The sequence below is a fragment of the Mixophyes fleayi genome, chromosome 9, assembly GCF_038048845.1.
Source record: "Mixophyes fleayi isolate aMixFle1 chromosome 9, aMixFle1.hap1, whole genome shotgun sequence".
Taxonomy (NCBI): domain Eukaryota; kingdom Metazoa; phylum Chordata; class Amphibia; order Anura; family Limnodynastidae; genus Mixophyes; species Mixophyes fleayi.
In genome coordinates this window covers 97,539,554-97,557,746 of record NC_134410.1, presented here as the reverse complement: position 1 = coordinate 97,557,746, position 18,193 = coordinate 97,539,554, and the positions used below count along the sequence as shown (strand labels likewise).

At 36.6% G+C, this 18,193-nt stretch overlaps 1 protein-coding gene across 2 annotated transcripts in view; it reads right to left on the bottom strand.

The window, feature by feature from the left end:
* The window catches only part of TNC (tenascin C), a 94,322-nt gene extending 78,615 nt beyond the window's left edge, over positions 1 to 15,707 (bottom strand). Inside the window, exon 1 of one of the 2 annotated variants that reach the window (XM_075184706.1) lies at positions 15,484 to 15,707. The gene's annotated coding sequence lies outside the window, so the exon portion shown is untranslated. The remainder of the gene's footprint in view (positions 1 to 15,483) is intronic. The other variant, XM_075184707.1, reaches the window with a different exon arrangement.
* Positions 15,708 to 18,193: the final 2,486 nt, after the last annotated feature.

The window sequence follows — 18,193 nt, the reverse complement described above, 5'->3', positions numbered from 1 at the left end:
TTGCATCTCTCTTCATGTGAAGAGTACACAATGCCTTGTTTTTTATATCTTTATTTCCTAATGCTCTTGTACAAGTCTTATTTCATTGATGATGATTGACTGTAATATTTATGTACTCTGTTTTCTACCAAAAAAATTAACTGAAAAAGTTTTACATTTGCATTATACTATTACATGCCATGTCTCCAAACTAATTGAGATCATTAGTCTGGCTATAGTATATATATGATATGATACTTTTGACTTCAGAAAGTACAAAAGTAGTATTGATAAAAAAAAAAGTCATATAAATTATATATCAGGATCTTGTTTCTTCTGTGCTTTTGAAGCTTAGAAAAAGAGAAGGCGAATGACTGCTTAAATATACCTTAAATATTTGTGTCAGTTGTTTCCTTGGTGGCAACAAAATACATCTGTTCGTTGTTATAACTCATGTAATGAGGGGGGCTGCATTGGAGAACACAATGCCCGGTAAAGTAAGATAAATTGGTTTGCTGCCAATGTTTCTTAACCTTGTGGATTTTACCTCCTAACCCCCAGGCTGTACACTCTCTAACAAGAGCATGTGTCTTTTTGTGCTCTGCTGTGTGTGTATTGTGTAGCACCTCTTGGCAGAACCAGACAAAGTAAGTTGTTATTCTTAGAAACCTGAGCGTGTGCTGGGAATAGTAGATCCTGGCTTCTTACTTCTGTTTTTTGAAGTGACTTAGGATATAGGGTTACCAGACTTCCCTTTAATGAAGATAATTATGAATTTGCTCATTAAAGTTTGCACTGGATTATATAGTATTGTAGCATGTATTTTATGCTAACACTTCATTAATTTGTAAATCTGATAACCCTTGGTCTGCATTATTCCACTTAAAATGTCAGTTTGTTTAAAAAGAAATCTGCAAGCAAATGACATACGTAGCTCAGAATAAATGGCTGGAAATCTATGCATGATTCTAAAACAAATTACAAATTAAGTTATGATCACCACAGTTCAGTTCAAAATGAGTATTTTCAAAATAAATTTATACTTATCTGCTTCTGTACCATATGTAGCTTAATAGATATGTATGCAAATTTGTACTCTCTCATCTAACAGATGTATCCTACCCACGTTATTTTATTATCCATATTTCTAACTAAATGATGATTTGGCATGCTTATAATTGTAAATGGTGGTAAAAAATATCTGAAGACATTACATATTAGTTTGGAATGCAAAAATTGCTGTAACTGAGAACTTAAATTTAATTTTACTGCTCAATCAATGTAACATTTTACTCACTATAGGTCTCACACCTAATTATCTCTATCAATAGTTACAATTGCTCCTTACAATTTGTTCCTGTTTTAATCTCCTGTCTCTATCTCAAAATAGGAAGACTTCCAAATACAATATTTAGAGGGGTCACCAGGCCAATGTCATTATATTATTCTCAGTTGTAGACAGTTGTCAAAAAACCTATTCTCTCTTTTTAAATATACTCTTACTATTCTTGTTATGTGTGGCATTTTTATTCTGAGTGGTCTGCCACTTCAAAGTACTATATGAGTGATGGGTGGTGATACGGCTGCATACCAATGTCAATCTCCAGTGCTATTCCATTACAGAGGTCACTGCTGAATCTTATATATAGGGATACTTTTCTAGATAATATATTGCGCAATATGTGGTGGTAAGGGACTGGCGCTGCCTTAGTTTTCCAATAAGATCCTTATTTAATGTTATCAGTATTTACACTATAGGTATTAGTCACTCACTATTAATATTGGAGTGATGTGAGTATTAACTATAGTGTAAATACTAATAACTTTAAATATTTTGCTTATGAGCCACTTTTACCTTTGTAGTCTGACTGGGCCAAAATGCAAAATGTAGACTTAACCTCATGTGTCAATCTCCCATTGTCCCATAGATTGTAAGCTTGCGAGCAGGGCCTTCTCACCTCTTTGTCTGTTTTACCCAGTTTGTTTATTAGTTTATTATGTTTGACCCCAATTGTAATGCGCTATGGAATATGTTGGCGCTATATAAATAAATGATGATGATGATGATGAATAACATTAAATAAGGATCTTATTGGAAAACTAAGGCAGCACTAGTCCCTTACCACCACATATTGTGGATTATTATTGTGTGAAACACCAGAGAGAGAGAGGACAGTACTTAGTAGAAGGAGAAAGGCCGCATCCTATTTATGTTTCCTCCCCTTTCTGAGCGCTGTTCCAAACTCTCATTTTACTATCTTTTCTAGATAATGATTCATTTTTAATACAATATTCTAACTTTGGATGAAATCTGCGATCCGGCACTTCATGGGGATCACCTATTGCATTACTGACACCCATTAGTGCAGTCAGAATATGAAACTGTTCTGACCACTATTACCATTGTGCCCAAGAATTATCTTAATAAATTTTCATAGGCTCTTTATTGATGCATCATTGTCTTTATAAGGTCCTATACATTGCAAAATTAAGCCCCAAATTGCATGAATATACCATACAGTGTGTTCAGAAAAAGTATTTGTTTTATTGAAGGCATTTTAATGATATGTAGACATTGCACCATATTTTTCTAATATGAGCACTGATCAGTTCATGTTAAAGCAAGTAAGTGTGAAGACTCCAAAGTTAAAGATCATTCCTTGATCATACCTGCCAACTTTACTCCTCTCCGGGAGATCACAAAGGGAAATTTAAGTGGCAAATGAGGTGAAGGAGTGTGTGTGTGTGTGTGTGTGTGCAAATGTGTGTGTAGGGGGGGGGGGGGGGCTGCAAGTCATATTGTTGAGATTCCCTACCTGCTCATTTAACCAAGAAGTGGGCAGGGTGTTGGGAGGTTAGCCTGCTTTGTGGAAGTCCAGGTAAACTATCTGAAATTTGAAATTTGTGAGTCTACTGGACATCCCCCGAGAGTAGATAAGTATTTCTTGGATTCTGATGTATGTATATTCAATGATAAGACACAGAGGGAGCCAGACTACTGAGATAGGAAGATAGAATATTGAGGACAAAAATGATCTGGGAGCAGAGGTACAATTTTACTAAACAAAATTATGGTCAAATACAAGCAAGTCAAAGTTCAAATACAATCAATATAAAAAAGAAATAAGGATAGCACCAATTATTGAGCAGAGTGAGATGTATGCAGTAATAGACAGCATTACAGTGTTAGACCTGGCACTTACTAGATCTAATGCACCTGGATATGTGTGCTTGGGTAACAATTACATGTGGATGCCTGTTTTCCATACAGTACAGCACATAAGAAAATACTGCAAGGGTAAGAAGGACCTGGCAGGAATTTGACTGTAAAGAACTACTGAAACTATCTACATGATGAAGTCAAACAATGTCACAAGGCCTGGTATGCTTATAAAAATATCACTATGAACTGTTACTTTTCATTTTAAACCAGCTAACATTGTATTAAAATATGCAATAACTATCAAAAGGGATTTGTGTGATGTCATTGTAAAGACATTTTGTTTAAAAAACAAATCTCCTCCTACCCAACTTTTTAAACTCTTCCTCAAAGTATGTTTCTTTTTGAGTGGTGACTCAGCTAGTGGCCATGAGCTGGATCACCATTTGTGTAAATAGTGAAATAAGACTATGAAGGCTACAAATTCAATCTGTATGGCTAGTGGAGGTTTTCTGCAAAATAAAACAAAAACATTTTGCTTATATGGGAAATCCCTAATTAGTAATACAGATACATAGAATATTCTTAGCTTTTCTGGTATCTAAGGTACATCTAACAGTGTTCCACTGTTAAATATGAGGTATTGGATTGATCTTTAATTTTAAATATTGTGTCTATAATTTCAGTTGGTAACAGGACTTTTTTTTGTTTAAACTCTGTTTATTGAAAGCTCATAGCAAAATAAAAAATGATATCAATGTTGATATAACTTGATATATTTCAAAGTTTTCCAATATTATAATTAATGATAAAGAAATAGAAAGAAAGAGTAAAAGTAGAAAGTAGAAGAAGCATCAGAAGGGAAAAAAATAGAGGTAATAAAGGGAGAAGGTCTATTTACAATTAATAGAAGCTTATTGGCCTTGAGAATTTGTAAGTTATAAAAAAGGATTTCAATGAGTAAGGTATAGTAATGTAAGATATTTCCCGTATTCATTTAATAAATTTACATTCAATTATCTCTGTTTGTTACAAGCATATAGGGCTAGATTTACTAAGCTGCGGGTTTGAAAAAGTGGGGATGTTACCTATGGCAACCAATCAGATTCTAGCTGTCATTTTGTAGAAAGTACTAAATAAATGAAAGCTAGAATCTGATTGGTTGCTATAATCAACATCCCCACTTTTTCAAACCCGCAGCTTAGTAAATCTAGCCCATAGTCTTAATAGTAGTCAGTGATTTTGAACTTCAACCAGGGGAACTAGGTGGCATTAAATTCGGAAGTTTAATTAGTGGCAGAGGAAAGTAAATCATCCATTAATATATAGTAGTCTATTCAAGTATATACATTTTTGAGTGATGGAGGACTGGGACTTAAGTGACTTAGTAATGACTTCTTGAATTTGCTTATAGGAAAATTAGCCAGAAAGCAGGGTGTAAAGGGTCTTCATAATTTAGAACAATTTTAGTGATACTCACAAAATCTATCCAAATTTTCTGAAATCCCACCAAATGTGTAAATAACTTTCTACAGCGTTAGAGCATCACCAACAGATATCGGAGGTATTTGGGTCTATCTTTCAAAGTAAACTCGCATGTCTGTACCAATGAGTTAAGATTTTGGATTGTGTCTCCACTACAGAGGTGCTAATGAAGCATACATGAGTGATTTGAATTTTTTTTGCCAATCTTCTGGAGGATATGTGTCTATGTAAGTACCGTTCCCAATGTTTGGTGAAATTGGAAAGTGACTGAAACAAATTTTGTAAAATGAATCTGTATATGGTTGAAATAGTATAGGAAGGTTTAGAGATAGATGTATATAGGTCTTCAAATTCATCAAGTTCTCTATATACTAGTTGGGTTTGTTTAGCTGACTGTAAAGGATTAATTTAGCTGACTGTAAAAAGTGGTGAATTTGAAGGAATTTCCAGAAATCAGCATCTTTGGGTATTTCCCATTTAGACTGTCAGTAAATGAACGATCACCTTTCGAATCAACCAACTGACCCAACCTGAAGACTCCATTACAATGCAAATTTTTGAAACAGGGAAGGTGAGTACCTGGAAGGAATACCAGATTTGCTAAGGAGATAAGAGGGGAAGTGTTTTATGTAGCAGTACTTTTACAATCGGATGTACCATGATCTATATTGATTTATGTTTTGTAATTCTGTTCAACCCCATTTTTCTTGCTCTAATAAATGAAGCAATATTGAAGCACGTACATAAATAACTGCATTCAAACAGGCAGATAATTATCATCTACTGTGAAAATTATCTTTTTCCCATTTATTTTACTGAACAATTATGGAAAAAACAATGTGAAAAATACTTTCTTGTTAAATAGGGTATATTACCTAAATGTTGTAATTAACTAAAATTCCATCAAATGTAATGTTGACACAATTATTATTATCGTGGATTTCTAAGGCGCCACAGCACTCTGCAGTGCCCTACATTACGGAAAACAGTACATACATAAAACAGGGACATACAAGGTACACAAAATAAACACAGACATGAAAACAAAGGGTATAAAGGACCCTGCTCATTGAAGAGCTTACATTCTAAGTGGGTACAGCTGAAACAAGAGGAACAAATGTTTTTCAAAGTAGAGATTGGGAAAGTTGTGAGGTTGCATTACTGTGAATAGTGTTATCTAGTGTTATTGTCACCTCTAAAAGAGAGATGGGTTTTTAAAGAGCTTCTAAAGATTTGAAGGTCGTGGGAAAGTCTGATTGAGCGTGGTAGGCAATTTCATAAGTGGGGAGCAGCACAGAAGAAGTCTTGTAGGTGGGAGTATGAGGTAGTTATCAGAGATAAGACAAGGCGCAGGTCAGATGTAGGTCTAAGAAGGCGGGACGCAGAGCATTTTGATATGAGATTTGAGATGCATGCAGGGGTAGCATTGTTAAGGGCTTAATATTTTATATTAAACGTAATATTTCAAAATAAGCACAAATCATAAAATAAGTCAATTGCATACATATACTATAAAATATCGACTTAACCTATAAAAGTGGACTTACAGAAAAGAGCTATTAATATTAATCACAAATATATAAGTAAGAGTTTTAAAAGATATATGGGAAGACTTGAGAAAGTAGAGGAAGGTAGTTAGATGTCTTGTCAATAGCATTAAGCAATATTCTTTTGTCAGAAAAGACTGATAATATAGAACAATAACTAGCATCCAGCTGCAGAGCAAATGTAAAATGCGTCAGTCATCACATTCTAACCAGATATATGGACTTTAAAAACCATATTTCTGAATGTAGACAGTAATTATCTTACAGATCACATATATGACAACTTGTATTTTAAGTATCATTGCGTTTTAATTAGCTTAAATACATTTATCTATAAATTGTAAAGTTCTGCAGAATTTGCTGGAGCTATATAAATGTTGATGATGTTGATAATGGAATAGTATGTCATGTAAATGAGATGAATCTCTTCCATTAGACATTAGAGTGCTCTCCTTATGTTGCTGAAATATTCAGAATTACCTTAGAATGGAAAGCGGGCAAACACTTTCTGACATAGCAGACTTCCTTTGAATAAACAAACTTCCCTTGAAAATCCATTAAACTGTGGAATCAGGTTATTCTGCCAGCCAAACCGTAAACTAAATACAGTAATTTGGGCATCACTGTAATAGACATACTTTTTGCTTACTGCATGGGAAAGAAAAGACATTCCTGGAAGGTGCTACTGGGTTAATACTAACAAATCGCACATCCAGAAATTTTTGTTTCCATCCAACTACTTGATTTTCATCTGTCAAGTTACTCTTTCCATTTTCACTTGCTATTTAGTTACAAGTGGCAGACATACTTTTTAAAGAATTCCTTTTCGTGTATAATTCCTTTTTCTCAGAAAGTCATTTTTATTTTGAGTAGCAGTCACAAATGGTTATTTTAAGCATTACAGGCCTAAGTTGCATCTCTCAGTTAGCAATATGCTTAATGTAATACTTTTGAATGCTATGTTTGCAAGCTATACATATATACAATTGTCCTGAATGTCAAGCATATTTCTGACTTATTTAGCAAATAGTAATAGGATATATAAGAAAGATTAAGCAGTTGTAATTCTGCTACTGTACATTATAGAGTCAGAAAGGAAGGTGGATCAGCTGTTTAAATAAAGTTACTACTACTCTTCATGCCTTAATGATATGACAAGCAGGCATTTGCAGAACTAATCCAACCTATATACAATGTTCTCTATAGCAGTAGTAAAGTGGATGAGAATGTGTGAACACTGATGAAATGTTACAAGCGCTGATATGTTTTAAATATTTTTATTGTGGGAAATGTTACAAAAATGTTTTTAAAAGTTTCCAATGAATCATTCAACTCAGGGATGCACTCGGGGAGGAGGGATCCTGGTGCCTGGTAATCCCCCTCCCAGCTTGGGGCACTGTATGCTTGAGATGGCATGCCCGTGTATATGATGGGGATAGGATTTGCCTGTTTATATGATGGGGATAGGAAGAGTTCGAGAGCAGCCTAGCACTGTCTAAAACTATAGACACGCCCCCATACACTCTGGTCATGTCCAATGGCGGCATGGCATGGAAAGCCCTCTCTAGAAATCCTGCGTTTGCCCCTGCAACTCATTAATAAATTCCCCGCCATATGCCGAACACACCACAAAGCACAATGTATTGTTCATCGTCGTCTCAGCTCTATTCATGGAGTATAAATTTAGAAAAATGAAAATTTATTCATACAGTGTGTAATGGCATTGCATGGAATGGATAAGCAACAGCAAAACTTAAAGTTTGTATAATTGAAACTTTGCACTTTGGTTATTCTGTTCTGTCACAAAATTAAATTTGTGTGGATTTTTCCTGTGATTTCACTCATCTCTAGTTATTATGAATAGCAGGGTGTTGATCCTTTGTGGAGTCTAAAACTCCCAAAAAGAGTCAACACCATAGTAAATGTCCCTTAATAGTTTTACGATGACATATCAGAGGTCTTGTTTCGTACTGTATTTATACTACTCTATGATGTACTATACCCTGTTTACAATGTTTAAATAAAAACCTCAATGTAACGATGTCCCAAGTTGCTTAAAATGTAAACAAAACCTAGAAATTTACTTTATTGTTGTCATTATTATGGACACCCCACCAAAGGTTGTGCCTCTTTAAAAAACTTAAATTATTTTCTTGATTGGTTTTTCAAACTGTGGAACCGATCAATGGCTAGCCATGGCTCAATACCATGGATTGGGTGTGATACTCTTGGGGGCATTACTACTTTAAAAGTTGATTTTATCAGCCTGTTTTGACATGGGAGTAATGTACCAAGTGAGATATTTACAGATGTTTATATTGCTTCATAACTCAGTGAAGTTTGACACTTGTTTATGTACTATATAACTAATTTAAATAAGTATTGTTTTTTGTGTGTGTTTATATATTGAATAGAGTAGAACGAGAAAAGGCTGCCTCTTTGAAAGGAGAGACTATATTCTAATTGACACCACAACATTTATTATGGAATCACGGTTTCTAAAGTGCAATAATTACACTCATTGGGGGGAATGAATAAAAAGTATATATTCATTGTTTCCAGTCTTTGATAATATGTATGTAATTGTGAAAGGATTTTCTTGGAATTTGTCTTAAGTTAGTTTCAGTGGGAAATAAGGTAATTTTAAGTAAGCAACATAGAGCTATTGCAGCCTAAAATTATTAAGTATTCTAATCCATATCTGATTAGAGGTAATTTAGGACTGCTAGAAAATACAGCTGGATAATGACAACAATCCGATATTGTGTTCAATCCAGAGCTGGATTAACAATAGGGCTAAAGGGGCTACAGCCCAGGGGCCTTGGGCAGCTGGGGGGCCCTCCAGCATTCATTGGGTCGGGGGCGTATTTGCCCCTGGCTCCGACTGTCACCTGTTCAAGGAGAATGGCAGGCAGCTAACAGCAAATGTTATGCTGTTAGCTTCCTGCTGTCACTGTAAGGCTTACGCGGCGCGCAGTAATCTCCTTACTGAGGAGATCTCGTGAGAGTGAGATTATGGGAGGGGGCCTCATGGCTTGGGGGGCCTAATCTGGGGGGCCCTCACAGTATCATTAGCCCGGGGGCCTTCCTTCCCTTAATCCGGCCCTGGTTCAATCATGAGATCAGCAGTGATCTCACTAATTGAGACTCAAATAATATGACCATTTGAAACAAGCACTGCACTGTGAGACTGGATAGATTGTTTTCAGATGATTAGCTTCCAATCACCCGATAAACAAGTGTTCGGCCCTATATCCTATTAGTGTGTAGGCTCCAACAATGAACGAGGTTCGTTCCAAAGCACATTATATCGTTTCATTTGATTTTTAAACCAGACTAGAAATCTTGTTCATTGATGGAATGATGTCTTTCCAATTCTGGAGTGTGTTTGCCCTCACAATCAGGATCTCCATAAATCCATAAATCATGATCTTTTCAGCCGATGGTTATGACAGATGAAGAGCACAGATCTGAAGGTAAATCATGTAAAATGTGTATAGTGTGTACCAGGGCCGCCATCAGAAATCGTGGGGCCCAGTACAATGAAGCAGGCAGGGCCCCCTGATGACCCTCTCCCCCCGAGGAACCAGGGCCATCTTTCCGACTGGGCATGATGGGCGTGTGCCTGGGGGCCCAAGGCGAAAAGGGGCCCAAGGCAATGAAAAAAAAATCCTGTAGAAAAAAAACGAAAAAAAAAAACTTTTGTGGTCACGATCCGGCTCCCTCCCTGTTCCTCTCTTCCATGAAGGGGGTCAGACTTAGGTGATTGAAAGGTAAGTTAAGGGGGGCCCTAATATATATATATATATATATATATATATATATATATATATATATAATATAATATATATTTTATGTAAAAAAAAGTGGTTATATGTATAATCACTTTTAACACACAAACACATATATATATATATATATATATATATATATATATATATATATATATATAAATATATGTGTGTGTGTGTAAAAAGTGATTATATATATATATATATATATATATATATATATTAGTATTAGGGGAGAGGGAGGGAGAGAGAGGCTTCAAGTCTTAGCTTCTGCAGTGGAACGCATGTGCGTTCCACCAACAGGGAGTTCGGCATTGGGAATGCAAGTTTACATTCCAAAAGCTGAACTTCCTGTTGGTGGAACGCACATGCGTTCCACTGCAGAAGTTAAGGCTGAAGGTACAGTCACGGCTCTGCCCGCTGTCCTTCAGTCCCGGCTCCTTCGCTGCTGTCTGCAGCCTGGCTGTCACAGTGACAGCCAGGCAGAAGATACCGGGCCCCATGTTAAGTGTGTGTCGCCAGGCCCCCTGGTGAGCCCGGGCCCGGTACAAGGGTACCCCCTGTAACCCCCTGATGGCGGCCCTGGTGTGTACACATGAATCAGCATGCTGATCGGGACTTTTTTTTTTAGTCGTTGGTAAAATCGTTATAGATAACACATCAGCTTAAGGCTGGGTACACACTACAGAAAATTTCTCCTGATGCGATATTATTAATGATTTTACCAATGACTGAAAGTCCCGATGTTGTTTAATGAACACACAAGTTTAAAACTAGACTTATGTGGTAGTGATGACCTCTATACACTTCATACGTTTACTATTTTGACCAGCATTTGTAGGAGCACATTGTGGAATCCTAAAGCATGAACTCAAGTACCCAACATGGTTCTTGAGAAATTATTATTATTATTATTATTATTATTATTATTATAATAATTTTTTCCAATTCTTAATTATGCAGTACGAGATTTGGTTGCACCTTAGGCAGGGCCGGAATAAGGGAAAGGAGGCCCCTAGGCTAAGGCTACTGTGAGGCCCCCCAGAGAACCCCCCCTGTGAGGCCCTCCCCACAAGCGCTTACCTCCTATTCCTGATCCGTCCTTTCTTCACTGTCTCTGCAGGCGTTCTTCCGTCGCTTCCTGTAGTGCTTCCGCGGCTCGCACTAAGCTCCTTACCTAGGAGATCTCGTGAGAGTGAGACTATGACTCAAAGTCTCACTCTCACGAGATGTCCTCAGTAAGGAGATTACTGCATGTCCCGGAAGCACTACAGTGACAGCAGGCAGCTAACAGCATAACATTTGCTGTTAGCTGAATGCCATTCTCCTTGACCAGCTGACAGCGGGAGCCAGGAAGTCCTCAACCCAATGAATGCCAGTGGGCCCCCCAGATGCCCGAGGCCCCTGGACTCTAGCCCAGTTAGACCTCAGGTTAATCCAGCTCTGACCTTAGGTAAGGCCAGGTACACACTGCAGTATTTTCAAACAATTATCGGGTCAATCACATGATAAACGACCCGTTGGACCAATATCACATTAGTGTGTATGCTACATTGATGAAGGATTATCATTCCAAAGCTCATCGTACCGTTTAATGAGATTTTTAAAACAAACTAAAAATCTCGTTCATCGCTGGAACGACGTAGTTCTAATTCTGCAGTGTGAATGCACTCACAGTCAGAATCTCCATAGAGTATACAGAGTCATGATCTTTCAGCAGATGGTTATGACGGATGAAGAGTACAGATTTGAGGGTAGATCTTTTAAAACATGTAAAGTGTATACATGAATTGTCATGCTGATCGGGACTTTTTTCAGTCATTGGTAAAATCGTTATTGGTATGGCATTAGAAGAAACTTTCTGTAGCATGTACCTAGCCTAAGAAAGGGGAGCCTCCAGCAATATTGATGTGGAGGATACCAGACATCTATAGAGACTGTAAATAATAGCAGATTGAGGCATTTGGGGTGTAACCAATGCATCAGGTTGTGTAGACTGAGTAAGCGGAGGGAGATTTGAGAGAAGACTGTCTAGGGATATGCATTATTGTGCTGCACTTGTGGTATGGCAAGTAATAAATATCAGTCTTAGGTGGATTAAACCTGAGGATGTAATCGAAATAGGAGGAGGTTGCAGTAGTTGGGGCAGAAGATGAAAGAATGAAAAAGTATTTTGGTTGACACTGGGTAAGAAAAGGGTATATTCCAACAATATTTTGCAGCGAAGTTGACAGGACTGTGAGAGAGACTGATGTGGGGAGTCAAAGTACAGGGAATTTTTGGTGGAAAGAATAGCAGGGAAAAAATCTAAGGATTGCATGGTGGTTTTGTCCAGGGTTAAGTTAGATTTCACCAGCAAGCATGAGAAGGTGCATGATGAAGAGAGGGTAATTTTTGGTTATGAGGCTTGTTTCTGATTGTGTAGGTTGGTGAGGTGCAGGGAACAGTCCATTGATGCAGATAAGTGAAGAAGGATGAAGCAAGGGGGGTAATAGAGATGGGCAATTGAGAAATATGATGTTGGAGAGAGAAGGTGAGTATGGTGAATGTAAGTTGGAGAAACAGAGAAAGTAAAACGAGTAAGTGCATAGTGGAATGATGGGAGAGATGTGGATGAATGTGGATTAGTTGAAATAGGTATTGTGAAAATGGGAAGGAACAATTGATTCAGATAATGTAGGGCAGTGGAGGAGGCTCATTTGCCACCTCTGGCTAGGATAATGGTATAGGTAACACATCACTTGGACACAAAGGGTAAATTTATGAAGCTGCAAATTTACGACAGGTTTGAAAAGCGGAAATGTTGCTTTTGGCAAGCAATCAGATTCTAGTTATCATTTATTTAGTACATTCTACAAAATGATAGCTAGAATCTGATTGGTTGCTATAGGCAACATCTCCACTTTTTAAACCCACCAGAAACTCACAGCTTGATACATTTATCCCATAGTCTCAATGCGTCCAGAAGCTGAACAGAGATGGCAACAGCAATGAGATTTGAGCTTACAGGGTCCAGCAGCTGAACGGAGATGGTTCCTCAAAACAACCTTGTTTTTGCTGCTATCACAGTCCTTTGCAATGGTGTTTCATTTAGAAACTATTTCCACACATTTTAGTGTGCTTTAATGATTTATATTTGTGACAATAAGATTATGTTAGAGGTTGTGAATAGAGCTGAACTTATGGACAGCTATCTTCAAAAAATATCTCTGTGCCACATTGATTGGACAAACCATCCTAAATGGTTTTGACCACGCCCAGTTTTAACTTTCTGTTATCTCAATGGCTCAGTGAATTATTCTGATGGACACACAATATCCCAATCCAACATTGACCCTTTTTAATATGCACCTAAGGCAGCTTTGACTTCTCGAAACAAACTAAATCTTAGACTGGATCTTTAAAGTTAATTTAGGATTATAGTTCATTGATCTAAATTTGTATTCTGAATTCCTTTTTACTTTGTCACTCAAATTACCCAGTCTGGGGAAAAAATATCTCCCATTTTTAAAGATATTTTCTCAGGTGATAGCTGCCAAACTTTTCTTCTTAGCATATACAAATGTAATGAAAAGAGAAGTTAAAATAACAGAGAAAAGGGGAAGAGTGAAGTAAATACTCTGTGGGGACCTTTTGCATAAATATTGCTGACTTGTATGGCCAAAATAACTTCCTATTCAAAATTTGGTTTAGTTCAAGTTGTGGTAGACTGAGCCCTTTAACATACTGTAAAATCAGAGGTTCTCTTTCTATTATGTGGGAAAGGAAATTGGTACTTAAAAATGATAATGATATCAATACATCTAAATATTCAGTACAAAGCAGCACAGACTGCAAGGTTCAGTATAGGTACTAATTGGCTTCAAAGGCTTGAGAAAAACCTGGACAATTGTGATACACTACAGTAAACAATTGAGCCTCAAATTTAATTGCAGCAGGTGTGCTCAACTTTGGCTAATACATTGCAACATTATTAAAATTAACACAAAAACTGCCCTGAGATCTCCTACCTATAATATGTGTTGCTCAGGATGTAAAGAAGCTATTTCTGTGCGATAATTTATGAAAAATTAACACTAAAGATGGTTTTTGGCTGCAGTCCACTGAGATCCTCATGGTCAGTGACCAGCTAGCTATAGAGAGTAAGATCATATAGCGACAAAATAACAGAGGCACTTAGAGGCATGACAGCGCAAGGATGGTATTCCGAGTATAAGTTTGAATGAGCTATCTGGGTGTGATAGTAAATTCTTTTCAATTTCTGCCCGTTATGCAGCGCTTGCAACCTTTGTCGGTAATATCCTAGAATCACATTTTTCTACCAAGTTTTTAAATGCAATTCAGCATGTGTTCACCAAGACTTATTGTTCCCACATGATATCTAGCTTTGGAATCCTCATTGTTAAACTTTGTATAAAGCTGGTATACAGTCATAGTGGGAATGTTAATAAAAGTTTATTTCAGGTCCTTAGCAGCAGGAGAGAAACAGCAGTCATATTTTTAAAGCTTTATCAAGTACAGTAGCCAAACACTTAAAAAAAAAATTACAGTAGCAGTCTAGGACCTCCCCAAAGTAGCCCTTGGGCTATCCAGTAAATCTCCTAAGAAACAAACCCTCACCTATTCCTAAGTGTCTTGATATTTTTAAATGGAGCTGACATATATCAAATGATTATGCAAAACATCAATTAACTTCACAAGTCGTTTCATGTGGTTGACATCATTGTTACTTGGCAAACAAAGCAAAAGACATATTTGCACCAAGTGGCTCATGGGTTATGAAATCTCAGATTAACAGTTCTGTAATGCAGAAGGTGCGTACACAGGTTTTATTCAGAAAATGTCATTCATATAAACCAATTGTGCAGCAGCCATTCAGTCACTTCACTCCCTAGTGAGACTGATCTTTTTATCTAAATGCCAGCCTTGGAAGAGGCATTAGTGACACCCTCCTGTGTCAGTAAAAGGGTTTCTGCTGAGTACACAGCTAAGGAATAATGTCCTTCCTCAATTCTTTAAATCAAAGACTTTTAATTAGAGTTATGTCCAGGAGAATTTAAATAGACAGCAGATATGCCACAGGTATGTCCCTATCTCAGTATATAAGTGCATCAGTGTAAAACATTATAGGAAAAAAGTTTCCATTTACAGGTTTACACTTGAAACTAATGTTGTCTAACTTACAATAACAATGCATTGACCCTTAAAAGATGTAGAAGGAACTGAAAATAATTCAGGGTATTGGTATAAAAAAATATGCTGAAAATAAAACTAGTATTTGTTATTTTTAGATAAAGATAGTTGGCATATAAAACATATTGTAATACAATAATCATATTGCAATTATCTAAGGTATTTATGGTAAAGAAAGATTTGTGTAAATATAAATAGCAATGTGAAATAAAATATGTTGCTGATTAAATAAAACAATGGCTGCATTAATATTAAACTACTGCACTTTAAACTGGAAATAGTTTTCATTCAAACAAGTGAAGTTATCTGAATGACATAAGAGGCTTACCTTGAAGACTGCAATATGTTAGATCCAAATATGAAGAGCATCCATTAGATGGATGTGGGGAGTTACAGCCAGTTTATCTCCTGCTGGACCCTGCTCTGATAAAAGTTTTGTACAGGAGTAAAGGTGTTTGAATGAGTGAGATGCTTGGTAAGAAGGCTCTGAGTGCTGAGCTCATACAGTCAGCTCAAGCTTTATATAGTTAGGCTGCCAGTCTAGTGCGTCGCTCATTTCTTTGTAATGGGATGCCTCAAGGCAGGCTTTCCTTCCTTTTTTTAAAGGAACAGCTTCTCTTTGGTGCTGCTTATGCTTTCCAGCGTGTGACAGACATGCAAAAGGTATTTGCAGTTTACCATGTATGGATACAGCAAATGCAGCGTCATTTCAAAAAATGTAAATGACTCAACTGTGGAAAAGTGACAGAGAGGAGCAATACATTTTCTTGATTAAATCACTTAGCTATTTTGCATCTGTTTCTTTTTTTTGTGAAGCCCTCATTGCCTTTGTTCTTCTGAACTAGTGAGTCAGTGCAATTATGTTACTCTGTAAGCATACATACCACCATCAGTCCATACCCTGGGAAAAAGATAGTCTAACACTAACTTATACACTTGATACAACTTATCATCATAATAAAATGCATTACACAGATATTTGAACATAAAACCTACAGGTTATATGCAATACGTACAGAGTATAACAGCTTAGAAGATTTGTCTGCTACTTATTGTTTCAATGTTAAATTCACCAGGTATATATATATATATATATATATATATATATATATATATATATATATATATATATATATATATTAACTGAGCCCTGCTGATTCCTTTATGTCATGTGTCCTGTTTCTTGGCTAGAACACCCAAAAATGTTGTCTCAGCCATCAAATTGTATCACATATGTAGTCTCTACTCACTACTGTAACATAAGAGCAGATGTCAGAAGGCAGAGAGTGTTTATTTGTTACCCATTCATGTCATTATCTAACAATCTGTGGATGCTGGATGGCTGGTTTCCCATAATCAGTGGGTGTGTCACAGACATAATCTATCCCCCAGTCTGACGGGGAGATAGAGTTACAATACTTTTTTGGTGATGGAGTTAGCTGTAGATTTCCTCCTGCTTGCTACTAAGGAATAGTGGCTTTAATATTCAAATAGGAGGGTTATAAAACAATAGTTTAGATTATTGAAATAAACCTTTTGTGGGCTAATGGTTGGATTGGTAGTTAAGTTTTAATAGTTGCTGCTTTATGTATTTATATGACTGTATCAGCATTTACACTGTTCTATGTGTCCTTGTACAGAATTGGGTGGATCAATGTGTCCCTGTTTTCACAGGCTAGTCATTTTTGTGCTTCTTATGCCTCAGTGCTTATTTTCCTAAAATGCAGACTCCTCATGCCCCCACTTTAACAGGATAATTGCAATAAATTCTTCTGTTATACCTTATTATGGACCTATAAGCAAGTATGGGATGGATTCTATGGCTTGAGATATATTTAGGGCATATAGGTGTCTCAGTTTTTTACTTCAAAATTTTGGAAACTTTATGTAAACATGTTCTATCATGCACGAGTAACTTAAGCATCAGCAACCTGTGGATTGTCACTTAAAATGGCCACAGTGAGATTGTCGGTTTGAAGGTGGCAATGGCCGGATCCGCCGCCTGTATAACCCTAACCCTAATTGTAATCTTAATCCTAAACTTGGGCCTGATTCATTAAGGATCTTAACTTAAGAGACTTCTTATTTAAGTCTCCTGGACAAAACCATGTTACAATGCAAGGGGTGCAAATTAGTATTCTGTTTTGCACATAAGTTAAATACTGACTGTTTTTTCATGTAGCACACCATTAGATTAGATTGTACGGGCGGAGGGTTCTAGCATTGCCACCTTAAAACTGGCGATACCACTGTGGCCATTTTAAGTGAAGAGAATCCCAACTGTGGCATTTTCTACAGTCGCAATTTACAGTCTATTTAATGGTAAGTCTGTATTTCCTCCATGTTGCCCTTATAGTGAGCAACATTTTTGGTTCGGTGCCATTATTGTCGGAATTATGGCAATGGGAATAAAGATTGCCACCAGTGCGATTTTGCTTACCAAGCTTTTGTGCATAAAAACCCATACTGTTTATATGTAAAGAAAATACAACTTTTTTTACATGCATATTTTTGCTTGACTAAATTCCTGTAATTTTCAGAACATGCCATTTTCTGCAAAGCCATAAAACAAATAGATACCTACTAATATTCTAAATTACATTTGAACTTTAAATATTAGTAGTTATAAAACCACATGTCAGAGACATTGGGTATTTATTTTTCCCTACACATGCTATTTTCCCCCCCACCTGTTTTAAACATAAGATTATCACTCTGAAGAAAAAAAAAAAAGTGCATAGCATGCGTCTGGTTTCCTCTCAAAGCCACAGGCTGTCAGGAAATCCCAAAAATTTTCTTTGTTGGTTAGTCTGTGGAGAAGTAATCTCTAAGCAGACCTGTCAGCATCTCTTTCTGACTGATTAGAAAGCAAAAATGAAAAAAAAAAGATGGATATCATAGGTCTGACATCCACACAAAGAAAAAATTGTTAAAATGTCTGGAACTAAACATGTAAATGTAACGGACTGATTGAATCTGTCACTGTTTAAATCCTTATCACTGATGTCGTAAAGAAGTCCTTTTGAAAACTAAAGATT